Here is a 16,346-nt window from a genome sequence, read left to right as displayed (position 1 = left end):
TGCATTCTCTGTAGTGGCATTTCAGGCCCCCCTCATTAATGCATCAAGCAAGTTAAAATGAAATAGTAACAAAACAAGCCATGCTCACAAAGGTAAAAGCACACAGAAGTAGCACATAGCCCCAAATGACAAAGGTCACGGTAATAGCGACGGCCAGTCTTTATGCGAACAATATGTTGCATCCTGGGACTTTTTCAGGTGCACTTGAACATGGTACGTTTGGCCTGGAAAATCCCCTTTATCAAGCTGTTGCCAGGTGTCTTTCTTGAGTGGCAGGCAAGTGCCTTAAGTGAGGTGTATTAAGTACCTAGGTTTCTTACAGTGAGGCAGAGGGGCCCCAGTAGGCCCCACAAAAATGTGGGCTGTGTTAAAACATAAAACAGGGGATCTTAGATCCTGATATTAATGTATTTTAATGTATTAATGTCTTTGGACCACTCACATTGTTAACATGTAAACAGCCTGGGAGGATTGTGAGCAGAACCATACAGTATTTAACTGCACATGGAAAATTCCTTTAGGGAATATTTGTCACATTGCAATTAAATGAAGACATTCATTGCTTAAGGCCACATGTTTCTAAACTCACCGGAAGGCGGGCTGTCATAGTGAGGACATTCACCAACTTATGTCCTTGGTGTCTACTCTAGGAAGACATTTTCACCCCACCCCATACTAACTAGAGCCTCTAGGTGGTATAAATAGTGGGCGGCCAGCAGGATGCTCACGTGCTGAGGCATCTGTAGCAGTGAGTGTTGCTTGCCGAAAATGCAGAGGATATAAGGGTTCAAGGCCCCACTGACCTTTCAGTCAAATGGCCACTTGCGCGAGCAGATTTAATGGTGAGTTCAAAAGGGCATAGGAGGGGTGATGGCTATGGCAAAGAAAACCTGGACAGTTTTAGGATGAGTAACTTATATAGCCTGAGAAGATTGTAAGCAGAACAGTACAGTTGTCGACAGCACATGGAAAACTTCTTGAAGGAATAGTGCTAGAACTCAGGCAAGTATACTATCCCTGGCCACTGCTCTCCGGGACATCAGCGGGTCTTAGAATAAAATGGCAGCCAGTCCATCTACTCTTATAACCAAGCAGCCCTTGCCATGTGACAACACAAAGTTATTTATGGCCATTAGGAAATGTAGGGCTTAAGGAAAATGTGCCTACACCACACCAGTGGAGTGTAGGGTAATAATATCAGTCTGGGGCACCGGAGAGGGGGCGATCTATCTCCTACAACAATAGGACTCTATGGCGGGTGTTCCTCCTGGCACGGTGTCAGTCGTAAGGGAGAACTCCGCATACCAGCCAGCACTTATACTTTCAAGAAGGCTCCTCCGAGTTGTAAGATGGGGGTTGGCAACACAGAACATAAGTCACGCCATAACTAAATAATCTTGTCTAATAACGCTGTTAATAATTGGGGTGACAAGGTGGTACGGGATTGGGGGCATGCTACTGGGAGTATATAAATTATGATTTTGAAAGGAAACATCATGGGTATACACTGCTGTCGCCGGCGCAGTTGGGCACAAGCAGATGTAATGTAAAAGGACCGGGGATCGGGTCGGCGGGCTCCTACTTTAAGGGTCCCCGATATGAACAGTGCTGTCTTTAATGTGCGTAACCTCCCTGAAGGATGAGCAGGGCTCATATCACTGTTGAGAGTATTGATGGGTTGGAAGATGCCATGTGCCCCCATTATTGGGTAGGGGTTTATACTAAGGAGGATCCGAGAAACAGGTGACCTCGAATTATAGGAAGGCAGCAGGGCAATTCATAACCAGTCCTAGGGGTACATTTGGGCAGTACCAGCAAACAACGTGTATGGGGCAATTTGCGGGAGGAGATTGGTAGAACAGCATGGGTCTATCAAGCTACAATACAGGGTAATGTGCACAGCCATAACCCTACCGGCTTTGGGAGGCATCGTTCCCCTCCAGGTAATAAGGATCAATTAAAAGATGGGGCATGTAGGTCAGAGCTAATTAAAGAGGCCTTTAACCCTGTAGTTGACCAGGCACGGGCACTTTTAATGTAGTTGAATAAAGCAAGGGAATTTACTTGGTGATGCACAAAAGACAATTATCCACTGGGACAGGATTATAGCACAATATGGGTTCAAGAGATTTGCATCAGTAAAACGGTGAGAGGTGCACATTTAGTCTCCAATCAATGTAAATGTGCTCTCAGCAAAACCAGTCAAATAACAGTACATGTCTCAGGATGCTTCACTTAATTTAAAGACTGCCGGCCCCGTGACTAGCACAGCCAGGGGCTGTAGGAACGTTGTCCTAGACAGAGGGGCACGGTTCTCAAGGTTTTGGGAACACATGTTGAGAGGACAACGGCTGACAAAGTTTTAAAGCAATTCGCATTTCCATAATTTATGAGAGGGCAGACAAGATTTGAGCATCCTTTTTCCCAACGTTTTCTCAAGCACAAAGCATTCCCACTTGCCTGCATCCCGACAATATCTGTATCCGAATTTTGCTGCTGGGCCAACTACGCTAGGGTTGGTGCATCAGCACAGCAACTTCACATCAAAAAACCATAGTTAGATTGGGGTTGCTTTCCAGGCAATGTAGGAAGCTGGCTCTGTACATGCTATAGCAAAAAGAGATATAGTGGGCACAGAGTTCAGTGGGTCCCCAGAGGTATAGCAGAGGCTGAAGTAGAATGCACCTCATTCTATTTTGTGGTAGTGTGGTTGAGCAGACAGGCTTATCAGAGGTTAGTGTAAGCAATTGTGTACACACTCGGGCAAGAATGATGTCACAAACTCAAAGACTGCATCCAGACCAATGGTTTGCCCTTCCACATGAGAACATGAAATGAAGCACAGCACTTGAGGCACATTTATGGGAACCTTCAGTCACACCCCTGTTTCAGGTCCACCCTTGCCTTGCGTTAGGCAGTAGAGGCACACTGGGTGTCCATGAAAGGGCAGGATAAAGCCCCCAACACCGAGAGACATACTAACAATTGGCTGGGTTTGGGGAGGGTTAGGCTTTTTGCCCCAGCACAAGCGATGCAATGGTATGATATGGCAAAACACCTAACTCTCTTCTAGTCATGACAAGTAATCATCATCCCCCGGGGGTCCGATTTCTTGCTGGTGTTGTACTCCCATACAAATGGAGGTAAGCAGGTAAAGATAAATGAATTGTGTTGGCCACAAACAATAACTTATTAACAAATATACTCATGGCCTGGGAGGCAAACACCAAAATGCTTACCAGTGAATCCCAAATTCGGGGCCTGGGCAGTGAGGGGCATATACAGGGCACAGCCAACCCCTAAACAGAAGGCACAAATTGGTACGGAGAGCACCATAGGGCCATCACATGGAACTGTGCTTAACCCCTTCAGTGCCCGCCCCTTTCCCCGCCCAGTGCCGGCCGTTGCATTAGCGGGCGGGGTCTATGACGAGCTGGACTCGTCATGGGCACAGCGCCACCGCGGCCCATGACGAGTCCAGCTCGTCATGGGCACTGAAGGGGTTAAAGAAGAGAACAGTGGTTCCCAACTTCTGGGGCGGCCATCGAACATTGCTACAGAAGGGTAAATAAAGCCATGTGCAAGCTCACCAAGCAGAAAGGCTTGGTTCAACTCAAACTCAAAATTAAATAAGATAAAATAAGAAGGGCTTGGTAAATTAGGGGTGGCCTCATTGGTGCAAACACCACATGGTACCCCGATAGGGACAGGGCACACCTGCCAGAGGTAGATAGGGAATTGGTCCAGCTAGAAGGACTGGAAACTGCAGGTTGCAGGAGATTATGGAGCCTGCCATGGTGGGAGAGGGGGTCCCGGATATGACGGTGGCCACATCCAGGCAGGCGCGGTGCGTCCATTGGGGCGTTGGGGCGTTGCCCCCCCCCGCACCCGCAGCTCCCTCTTCGGTGTCTCTGAACTTAGTTTACTTAAGTTCAGAGACGCCGAGGGTGGGGAGAACTGACAATGCATGTCAGTCAGCATGACGTCGGACCGTGGGCGGTCCGGCGTCATGTTGACTGACATACAATGTCAGACAAGCCAGGGAAAGGCAGCACAAGTGCGCATGAGTGGGCATGGAGAGTAATTTTTAGCCCGTGCCCAGTCATGCGTACTTGTGTTTTTACTGCCTTGTGCATGCCCATTAGGAGCCCCTCGGTCTCCTAATGGGCAGGCGGCGGGCGTAGCGTAAGCTGTGCCCTCAGCCAATCCTGGCGCTGCAGCAGCGCCAGGATTGGCTGAGGGGTTGCCACTCCAGTGCTGACGTGGTGTTCCGGTTTGAAGGGGGCAGAGGTGCCAACGCGGACCAGGAGCAGAGGCGGTCAGGTAAGTTTTTGTTTTAATTTTATTCAGCTCTCCCGCTGCTGGTGGTAGGGTTGGGGTGGTGTTTAGGGTTAGGTGGTAGGGTTGGGGTGGTGTTTAGGGTTGAAATTTGCTAGGGTTCCCGGAGTCTAGGGCTCAGGGCCCGATTCAGGTTCGTGCATAATGGTGTTGGGAAGGTTTTAGGGTGGTTTTGCAAAATTCCATCCAGATTTGGCTGAGTTGGGGTTGGGAAGGTATGGCTAGATTTGATGCAGATTTGGCTGGGTTGGTGTTGGGAAGGTTTTAGGGTGGTTTGTCAAAATTCCATCCAGATTTGGCTGATTTTGGGGTGTTTTTGTGGGTTTGCGGGGGTCTTGTGTTTGGGTGAAAAGTCCTACCCCTTCCAGTGGATGGATTTGTGTACTTCTTGCTGAGATTCTTGGGAATGGCTGGAACTAGTGTCCCAGTGAGTTTGAAGATGATCGAAGTAGTGGAAGTGCAAAAAAAGAGTATTTTTTGTGAAGGCCCGGATTGCAATGTTATCCAATGGGCGGTGTTGGGGTGCGTGGAGAAGTGTTTTTTAGGGGGTTCCAGTGGATCGACAGGAACGGGGGCTGCTGTGAGTGGCAGGGAGTGGAATTGATGGGTGTGCAGGAAGTTTGGGAGGAATCGATCGATGGGAAGGGTGTTTTTTGGCAAAGTCGAGGAAGGGAAAGAGCTGGCGTAGGAGCCCATGTTAAACGTGAGTTTTGCGAACCTAACAGTACCACACCCCTGTTTTTGTGACAAATGGCACAGCCAGCACTCATGTATATAACATAGACACATCACATAACGGTGGATGGAATGTATATGGAGGATAGGGGCTACATTGTTGTATTATAAAACACAGGAATCAAAAACATAGGAAATTCAGGGGATCCAACGTTGTAATCTGACGACATTGGAGTGAACACTTAGAATGCTCAGTCAATGAAATTCACATTTGTTTGTGTTTTACCGCATTTATGCCATCTGGAATTTCCCATATTTACTGCTAAATGCATCTATTGCTTCATTTTCCCCAAAACAGGGCCGGAGCGTTACCCTGTGACCGGAGTGTTCTAGCCCCCCTCTCCGACCTTCCTGCTCCATCCTACAGGCTTTCTTAGGCGCTGTTTCTTGTTTTATTTCCTCCCAATTCTCTCAGGTTTATACAAACCCGTCGAGATCTGTCAGTCAGACGAATGGACTTTTGCAAAACGCATGCTTGGAATGTCTCCTTCATCCATTGTCCTGTTTCACATGTGTCAAAATATATTTCGCCTGCGCGGTACTGCTGCGAAAACGTCCTAAGGTACAAAATAGCTGTTTTTTATTTTGCTTAATAAAAATAAACCAACCCAACGAGCTTGCTTTCGTTGATGTTTTCAGATTGACAGTCTCAGCTGCCTGTTATTGTTGCTTTCACATTTCAGAGGAATATCCATATTTTTGCTTTTCTGTAGTTTGACTACTTTTCTATATAATATAACTGGATATTGATTATGAAAATATGTCGTGGTGCCAGTTTACACCGGAAGTCATCTCTGCTCCCATGATGAGGGACTATGGATATAGGCGAACTCCTCTTCATGAGTCAGCAGGCACATTATTGGAACAGATATTGATGCAATAGATAACCAAAAAATGGCACCCTCCTTAAAATGAGAATGTGCATTTAGTCCCCATCATGTTTCCAGAGACGGTAACTTCTCCAAAACCTATTAAGGCCGTTTTATTCGGCTGGACTGAATGGCACACTGCACTGCTGCTGCTTGGCCACTGAGCCTTTAGTGATATAGGGAGGGCCACTGGAATTATTTGTCAAGGGAGGGGGCAAATTATGCAGCAAGTATGGATCAAATTATGTGGCTGGGTGTACTAAATTGTGTGGCAACAGAAGGCAAATTATGCGGCCGAATGCAGCACATGTTGAAGCAGCATTGCTCATGGTAACAGTGTATGGGCATAGGTTTTTACCTTAACACCTAAATATAGCAATCAGCAACTGAAAAGTGATTTGCCTCTGCGTGATGAAAGACCTGCCACAGCTGGCAACACGTGGAACTAAGCAACTTTTGATCAGTTTGAGTTAGTAACATTTTTTGGGGTATACTTTGCAAATAATGCAGAATCCATAATTAGGCTGAAAACACCGCAGCTCAGAATCACATAATGCCAGTGGCTAGAATCCAGCTCATCTGGATAGCGCTCAAAATGACCTTCTAGCAGACTTGGACACTTTCAATTAACTGGGAGCCTGTAAGAGGCTGGCCGCTCCTTAGGGGTTCATAAGTCCTGCCCAACCAAAACAGCATTCAGATGTTAGCGCTTCATGTGCCGTACTATGCATAATGCCCTCTAGGTGCAATGGGCGTGTACTCCAGCTTTGTGCACGCCATGAGCACTATGGTATTACAGAAGGGGCCCCAGACGCTTGAGTGGCATCTTTTGTAATACTGATGGTGTTGTTATACATGAAGTGCCAGCACTATCTTGAGAGGGCGTTCACTCATTTGCATGGAGGTGTGGCATCATGCCAACTAGGGAATCACTTTGCCTTAAAGCCCACGCCCTATTACAGAGGCAGGTGCAGAGGCAGAGAGGTTCTTAGGAGGCACACTGACAGTGGGCAACAAGGAGGTGGAGCACTGTCAGTGAGCTCTAAAGGGCAGCCCTCTGAAGGAGACAAAGGTCGTCCCCTGTACCCCCGCTCCCCCCAGACATTCTGCTGCTGGTGTGTACATTCACTCACTGCACTCAAATCTCAGCCCCCTCTTTGAAGTGCAGCAGGCTGTTGACTGCACTGTGAAACATGGAGGGGCTTGTAAGCATCCGCACCATATTTCAAAGACAGCTTTTCCCAAAAGGAGGCACACGTTTGTGGCTGCCCCTGGGGCTGTGCATTTCTGATAAAAGGGTGAACTATCCCGGTCTGCACTGGGCATACCTTAAGAAAGATGCACCTGGCACAGACTGTGACAGTGTGAACATTGCCTAATCTGAGACCAGCAGTTCAAGCAAATTGTTTAAAGCAGAACAGACCTCCACTATCCCTAGAGGCAGGGGCGTAGCATCCACTGGTGCAGCCAGTGCAGTGGCACCGGAGCCTACAGGTGGGGTGAGGCCCAGTCTCCCTTGCACAAGCTGAAGTTATATTAGAGGATGCCATTTCAAAATGTTCAAACACAGAGCCTGGCGTTGTGTTTACTCCTAAAGGAAGAGATAGGTTGGAGTAGAAGACAAGGGAGAAATACAGGCGATGAAAGACAATGAGGGGGTGAAAGAAGGAGAGGAAAATGTAACACAGTCAGGGCCTAATTTGAGCCGGTGGTTTCCGATGCTCAGTACCGTTACTTAATCATCAACACCGGCGCTTTTCATGAGCACAAGTCAAGGACATATATAGTAGGCAGGGGGAGATTAAGTGATTTGCCCAGAATAACAGGATGTTGAGCAGACCCCGAGACTCAAACCTAATTCCCCAGCTCTGAAGTCGGGAGCTGTGAACTTTACCCTCATCCTCTTCCCACTTTCACGGTTAGTGGTTGGTTCTGTGTCAGGTGGCCCTAACAGGAGAAATGGGCCGGAGCAAGCTGCCTGCTGACGAGAGACCCGGTGCTTATTTCTTTATTTATTTATTACAAATTAACCACTGAAGAGAGTATGAGTTAAAGATCAAAAAGAAATAGAAACAAGATGGGTATGAGGAAAAAAGATGAGGAAAAGAAAGATGCCATAAATAAAGATGTTGGGAGAAAAGAGAAGGAAGAGAGACAGAGGAAGGTGTAGGGAGGAGGGTGTGAAAGGCCGGAAGATGATGAGCTAGGAATGAAAACAGGGAGATGAGAAGGAAAGACAGGTTGAATGGGAAACTTTGATATCCCCAAGAAGGGGCTGTCATTACTGCAGCATGGGCAGTGACACCAAGGTCCAGGATTGTTATGGGCCCCTGCCTGCGCCCCAGTTATATCTTTATTTTTAATACTGGCTCTGGGTCTCAATTATTTTACTTGCATTATAGGACTCATAAAACCCAGGCTGTGCCACTGCCTGGAGGCACAACCAGCAACTCTTCGTTCCATGGTCTCGTGTTGGCTTTAACTGGAAAGGGACATTGAGACCAATCAAGTTACCAACAGCAAAGGGAATGATGAGCAGTGCGAGGAGACTGCGCCCCCGATATGAAGCCAGCGAACATCTCTGTGCCTGGAAAATGTGCCAGAATGAGAGAAAAGCATGCAGGAATATGGGTGGAACCGACCCCCATAGTTTTCACTCTTTGAGGTTTTGTAACTTTTTATCAGGAGGGATTACCGATCCCACCCTTATCGAGGATCCCCGAATGCGGGAGTGTCTTCCCAGTTACTAGCCCTCTTGTAATCTGGCCCTTAAGGAGTGTCACCACATTGCAGATACCAGTACCATGCGACTGCTAGAGTTACACATCTGAGGATGCTTTCAGTCTTTACCAAAAGGCCTCAGAATTTACAAATAATCTTCACAAACCCCTACTGTTCAACGTTATGTAGAGAAACTAGTACATAATGTTAGCAGACTCTTTCTACACCATGACGTAGCATACATATATATATACATATATATATCTATATATATGTATATATATATATATCACTGAAAAAACCATAGGTTTCAGGGGCGTTATAGTTAGCTGGACTTTTCACTTGTACAAAACCATTGAAATTCCCCCGTTATAGTTAGTTCAGCTAACTATAACTCGCGCGCCCGCAATGCACTGCTGATGACGTCACATATTACATCACTCATGACATGGTCAGTGACATCATTCATGACATCACTGATGACATCTCAAACGACATCACTGATGACATCATTGATGACATCATCCAGTGAATATATGTTTTTCTGAAAATTACATATGTTTTATATATGTATATCTCAAGGTCGATGGAAGAATAAATGGGTATTTAAGTGTCTAAATGGATGATTTGTTTTTGAAAAATTGATTGTATAACTGACTGATTAAGTGTATCTTGGTGAATACATGGCTTAGTGAGTAATGTGTAAATATGTAAATATCTGTATCAGTCTCTCACTTTGTGTATAAGTGGCTGCATGGGTTGGTGAGTAGCTACATGAGTGTCTATATTGGTTATTAGTTGTTTTTTTGAGTATCAGTATGAGTGTATGAGTGTCTGTATGACTCGGTGGGGGGAATTACATAGTGCATAGGTGCATGAATGAGTGACTCACTGTTTGCATGTGTTGAAGACAGCATGTGTGCAGGACTGTATGGGTGGATGAGTGTGTGCATGGGTGTGTTAGTGAGTGAATGAATGTCTCAATAGTGTCTTTATGAGTAACTACATATGTTTTAAACTAGTATATGTGACTATTGGTGTATATACGTGAGTATATGTGAGAGTGAGAGATTGAAAGAGTTCCTGTATGAATAAGTATGTGTTTCTATAAGTGATTGTTTAAAAGACTAAGTATGTGTAAGTTTCTGTTGAAGTAAGTGTGGTGGTGTATGTATAACTGTATATGCAAGTAAATGGATGTTTGATCCTTTATTAACATGAGTGACTATGTGTGTGCGTAACTCTATGGATGAGTGGTGTTGTGTAACAGGATGTAAAGGTGTATGAGTACATATGATGAGTGAGTACATGTATTAGTGACTGTATAGGACTCTTGGTGACTGAGTGGGTGTGTATGTGGATCTTAGAATTACTGAATAGGTTGTTGTAACTGGTATTGGTATGTCCATTGTTTTGAAAATTGTAGTTTCTATTTTTGAATGTGTGTATCAAAGGTTATATTAGGGGGAGAGGAGGTCTGCCACTCTATCACAAGGATGATGTCATCAGTGATGTCATTTGAGATGTCATCAGTGAAGTCATGAGTGATGTCACTGACCATGTCATGAGTGATGTAATATGTGACGTCATCAGCAGTGCATTGCGGGCGCGCGAGTTATAGTTAGCTGAACTAACTATAACGGTGGAATTTCAATGGTTTTGTACGAGTGAAAAGTCCAGCTAACTATAACGCCCCTGAAACCTATGGTTTTTTCAGTGAATTTCTAAGGTTTTTTAAATGCTGATTCCTAACTATAACGTGCCTGAAACCTATGGTTTTTTCATTGAATTTCAGAGGTTTTTTAAATGCTAATTTCTAACTATGCCTACAGAGATAGGACATGTGAAGAAAGAAGAAAAAACGCACAGAAAGAAAAAAAGAAATGCAGAAAGAAGCAACAGAAGTCCTCAAAGACGAAGAAAAGTGCAGGAAGAAGGACAACGTGCAGAAAGAACAAACAGAAGAGCAGAAAGAAGACTTGTTGCAAAATCATCCTGTACCCTCAACTTTCTCAGACGGACACTGGTGGTAACTGAGTCTGACTAACCAGTCCTCGAGCCAGTGCTATGTTAAAAGACACTAAGAATACAGTGAAAACACCTACATACACTAGGGAACACTATGCGTTGGGGTCCCCCTGTGATTAGCATGACCTCCTCTGTAAGCCCCTAGTATATAATAGGGCAGGGGATTAAAACTACCTCTTAAAATGCGCCACAGGGCGTGTTTGCACATGTCACCTCAGGCCCCGTCCCCTCCCTTCCCCACTGTGTAAACACACCCTGTGGCCGTTTTAAGTTGGGAGATTAAGTCCCCTTGAATCCTGAGGGTCCCTAGGGTCCAACTAGACCACTAGGTACCTCCAGTAAGCGCCACAGAGCTGCGTTGCAGAGAGATGTAAAAGGGGGCACAGCCTAGACCACCTCTCTGCAATGCAGCGCAGTGGTGCTTACTGGAAGCACCTGGTGGGCCAGTTGGCCCCCAGGGTCCCTCAGGATTGAAGGGGAAGTATTTCCCCAACTTAAAACACACCACATGGCGTGTTTGCACACGTGAACTCAGGTCCCGTCCCCTCCCTTCACCACTGTGTAAACACGCCCTGTGGCCGTTTTTAGTTGAGAGATTAAGTTCATTTGAATCCTGAGGGTCCCTAGGGTCCAACTAGCCCACTAGGTACCTCCAGTAAGCGCCACAGAGCTGCGTTGCAGAGAGGTGTAAAAAGTGGCACGGCCTGGACCACCTCTCTGCAACGCAGCTCAGTGGCGCTTACTGGAAGCACCTGGTGGGCTAGTTTGCCCCCACGGGTCCTCAGGATTGAAGGGGAATTATTTCCCCAACTTAAAACGTGCCATAGGGCATGTTTGCACACGTCACCTCAGGCCCCGTCCCCTCCCTTCCCCACTGTGTAAACATGCCCTGTGGCCATTTTTTAAGTTGGGAGATTAAGTCCCCTTGAATCCTGAGGATCCCTAGGGGCAAAATAGCCCACTAGGTACGTCCAGTAAGCGCCATTGCAGAGAGGTGTAAAAAGGGGCACGGCCTGCACCACCTCTCTGCAACGCAGAGCAGTGGCGCTTACTGGAAGCACCTGGTGGGCTAGTTTGCCCCCAGGGTCCCTCAGGATTGAAAGGGGAATTATTTCCCCAACTTAAAACGTGCCATAGGGCGTGTTTGCACACGTCACCTCAGGCCCCGTCCCCTCCCTTCCCCACTGTGTGAACATGTCCTGTGGCCATTTTTTAAGTTGGGAGATTAAGTCCCCTTGAATCCTGAGGATCTCTAGGGGCAAAATAGCCCACTAGGTACGTCCAGTAAGCGCCATTGCAGAGAGGTGTAAAAAGGGGCACGGCCTGCACCACCTCTCTGCAACGCAGAGCAGTGGCGCTTACTGGAAGCACCTGGTGGGCTAGTTTGCCCCCAGGGTCCCTCAGGATTGAAAGGGGTTTATTTCCCCAACTTAAAACGCGCCACAGGGCGTGTTTGCACACGTCACCTCAGGCCCCGTTCCCTCCCTTCACCACTGTGTAAACATGCCCTGTGGCCGTTCTACGTTGAGAGATTAAGTCCCCTTGAATCCTAAGGGTCCCTAGGGTCAAACTAGCTCACTAGGTACCTCCAATAAGTGCCACAGAGCTGCGTTGCATAGAGGTGTAAAAAGGGGCGTGGTCTCAGAACACCTGTCTGCAACGCAGCTCCCTGGCGCATACTGGAGATACCTGTTGGGTTAGTTGGCCCTCAGGGACCCTCAGTATTGAAGGGGAATTAATTCCCCAACTTACAACTGGCCAGGGGGCGCGTTTGAGGAGTGCTGAAAGGAGGGGGCGTGGCATCCGGCACGATGCCGGTCTTTTATGTATTTAATTGTTTTAAGAAGGAGGGCTGTGTGCCCCCCCCTTCTTTTTCTAATTTATTGGCCCTGGGGACCCCATCCCCCAGGGCCTGCACAATAATTTTTTTTGTTGAAAAACATTCTTTTGGCCCTCCCAAGGCCTTATTCGGCCCCGGGGATCCCACCCCCTGGGTCATGGCCTTTTTCTTTTTATTCTTTAGGAGGGGGGCTGTGTTGCCCCCTCCTCAGGCCACTTTTGGCCCCGGGGACCCCATTCCCCGGGGCCGGCCTTTGTTTTTTATTATTTTTTAATAATATATATTTATAGAAACACCTAGGACATGCTGGACAAACCGTATGTACCTATCACTATGACGATTTGCGTGATATTCATTAAAAGGCGACTATGCATACAATGAATCCATGTGGAATGTATTTACACCACTAGTGAAGCTCTGACGTGTCTGACGCCCTACCGTGCCTAATCCCGGCGCCCCCGCCGATGGGTACTCTCCAAGTAGACACCCTTGTTGTTTATTTATACAAACATGGGTAGCTATTGATGGGCACATTTAATACACACGCACACCAAGCCATTCAAAGGGGATTCGACAAAAATTCGACCAAACTATGCAAGAAACCCCCCTCACGGTTAATACAACACACATCCACCGCCAGATGTGTAATGCTTTTTATTTTACTCTCTGGAAAGGAGACGAACCTCACTTGAGAGTCACAGCGTACTCCTGGCTGAGCCCAATGCTGTGTTACACCCACCAGTGCCCGCCGAGTGCCACACACCTCTGTGTTGTATTCCACCAGCTACTGCGTATGCTATGACACTCTCTAGCCCATGTGCACTGTAACACCACCCCATGAATATGTCATTCCACACTTGCCTTCGCACGGGTTATATTGCCCCATCTAACGTGCCTTCCTCGATGCCTATGTTATAACGCACAGCACTATGCCATACATATTACAATCTGGGATCCATATCTTTGTCACAGTGCATATGCAACGTTACACTCCCCAGCACATATTTTATATTACAACTTTAGAGACTAGTTAGGTTACACAACACTGCCCTATGCATATTACACACCAAGGCGCATTTCGCATAGCACGCGCTAGTGCCTGTGCTATCTTGCGCTCTCCAATGAATCTGTCATTGCGCACAATGTATTGCATATTATATTTCACGCCCCGGTTCATCTTATATCACACTTTTTGGTGCATAGTTTATACCATATACTATATCTAGTTTTCATTTTCAATTGTGCTCTCAGGACTATGTTCTATAGAACACTGCGTCCACCTACCCTTTTCACAGGCATTACATTTTGCGATGGGGGTGGAGGGTCAGGGGGTGTTTCTGCCAAGTGAGCCCGGAGTCACAGTCACAAACGTCCTCTTCTTCCTGAATAAAAGTGAGATTATGCTGCATACTTGTTCATATTTTAAGTAGTTCGCACAGACACACATTTTAAAAACAATAAAGTTCCTTATACCCACCTTCTCTGAACAGTTAGCTTGCTGCCCCATCCACCTCCTCCCTATCTTCTGTTGTCTGAATCCATGGACTAGCCTCCTCCCTCCTGCCATGCATGGTCTGATGTGCTGCCACTGCCCTCCATTTACCATGATGTACCAGTCCACTCCTCCTGCCCTCCATTGCCCAATTCTATGGCCCATCATTGACCTCCTGCTTAGCCTCTGTGCTTAGCTTGCTGCTCCTATTCTCCTTCCCCCTGCCCTCCGATGTCTTTGTGCATGCCCCTGCTCCATCCTTTTTGCCCACCATGTTCCATGGACCTGCCACTCCTATTTACTCTGAGCGTTCTGTTGAGCTGCCACTTCCCTCCTACCTGCCTAGCATTGTCAGATGACTGTAACCTGTCCCTGCCACCCCCACCCTGCCTGTCCACATGCCATGCCCCTATCCCCTTCCTCCTGTCCTCCATGACCATTTTACTGCCACACCCTTCTGCCCTCCCTGGTCTGTTGTGCTGCAACTGCTCCTCCTGCCTGCCCCGCGCGGTCTGTTGTGAGGCCCCTTCCCCTGAACTCTCTTGTCTGTGCCCAGGTCCTGACCCTCCCTTCTATCCTCCATGGTCCTTTGTGCATGCCCCTGCACCCTCCTTCTTGCCTATCATAGCCATTGTGCTGCCACTAACCCTCCCACTTGCCATGCATGGTCTTCTGTGCTGTCATGGCCCCTCCCACCTTCCCTGTGTGGTCAGCTAGCCCCCCCTGACCCCCTCCCACCTTCCCTCCATGGTCTGTGTGTATGCCATCATAGTCTCACTGTTGCTCTCCATGGTGTGTCTTGTTTCTAGTGCCCATCCTCCCTGACCTCCATGGTCATCTTGCTGCTACTGCCCTGCCCCCTTGCCCCCAGCCCTCTGTTTCCATGTGCAGACCCCTATTCCCTCTCTCCTGGTTTGTCTGTTCCATTGTAATGCCCCTGATCCGCCCTTTATGGTCTGTTATGCTGCAGCTTTCTCTCCTGTCTGTCCATTATGGTCAGCTAGCTACCATTGCCTCTTTCCCCTCTGTTCTCTGTTGTCCATGTGCATGGTCCTGTCCCCTCCCTTTTGCTTTCTATGGATTGTTGTGCTGCACTCCCGTCCCGTATGCCCTGTGTGGTGTATTGTGCTGCTGCAAACCCTGATGCCTGCCCTTTAGGGTGAGTTTGGTGCACCTCTCCATGTCCCTCCTGTCCTCTGTTATCCGAGTCCATGTCCCTACCCCAATTTCTCCTGCCTACCATGATCCAATGTACCATACTTGCGAACATTTTGAACGTGGTAAGAGGGAGATTTTGAAAAAAAACTGGGGTATTGATTTTCCCCTTTGAGTTACATTGAAAAAGAGGAGATTGTAGACAGGAGACAGATCAAATAAAGCCCATTTGAGCTTAAAAACATTGGACGTTTCCTGGCTGAATCGGGTCTGTTGGCATGTATGGTTGTACTACCATTGCCTCTTCCTTCTGCCCACAATGGTCTATTACATTGCCACAGCCTCTCTTGCCAGTCCTGTATTGTTGGTTTGTTACCCATGCCCCCCTTTCCACTGCCCTCCATAGTCTGTTGTGCTGCCACTGCCCTTCCTGCCTGCCCAGTGTGGTCAAATTGTTGCCTTTGCACTCTCCTACCTGCCTTCAATTTTCAGAGTCCGTGCCCCTGGCCTCTGCCTCTCAACAGTATCCCAATGAACAACTAGATTGCTAACATTCTATATTTATTACAAAAGTGTGGAACGCCTGACGTCATCTTGATGTAATCAAAACTGTAATACCTTGAGCATTTCCTTTAGAAATTACATATATGAGAGGGTCTTATTTGCATCAAAATTATGGTTAGTGCTCTAAAAAACTAAAATGAGGACATATTTTCGGAGTTTTCAAATAGCGACATAGAACTTTTAAATTATTTATAATCTTTATGTTTTTTTATCCAGTTGACCATTTGATTAAATGTTGCACCTAGGGGAGAGGATGTGGTGTTACCTCCAGAGCTGCAGACTTTGCAACTGGGGAACCACGTTGGAGTTTCTGCTTCAGCTCAACATTCTGTGATTCTGGTCAAATCACTTAATCTCCCCATGTCTACAACCAAAATGAATTTGATCTTCTGTGATGTAACCAATGCTCATGTAAAGCACTCCAATACCTGACAAGTCTGCACTATATAAAACTGCAAATACACAAAAAATAAGTGTTTTGCATACTTCTGTCAATGGGCTACATCTGGGTGATATTTGTGCTGCATTTGGGCTCTTTGGTTTCTGGTGGCCATCTTGGGAGATTTATTTGTTATGAAGTTTCCTAATTTCCTCATTTACTGCA

This window comes from Triturus cristatus, chromosome 4_1 (genome assembly GCF_964204655.1).
Source record: "Triturus cristatus chromosome 4_1, aTriCri1.1, whole genome shotgun sequence".
In the NCBI taxonomy this organism is placed as follows: Eukaryota; Metazoa; Chordata; class Amphibia; order Caudata; family Salamandridae; genus Triturus; species Triturus cristatus.
The sequence above is the reverse complement of the archived record's forward strand: the minus strand, read 5'-3'. Positions refer to the sequence as shown.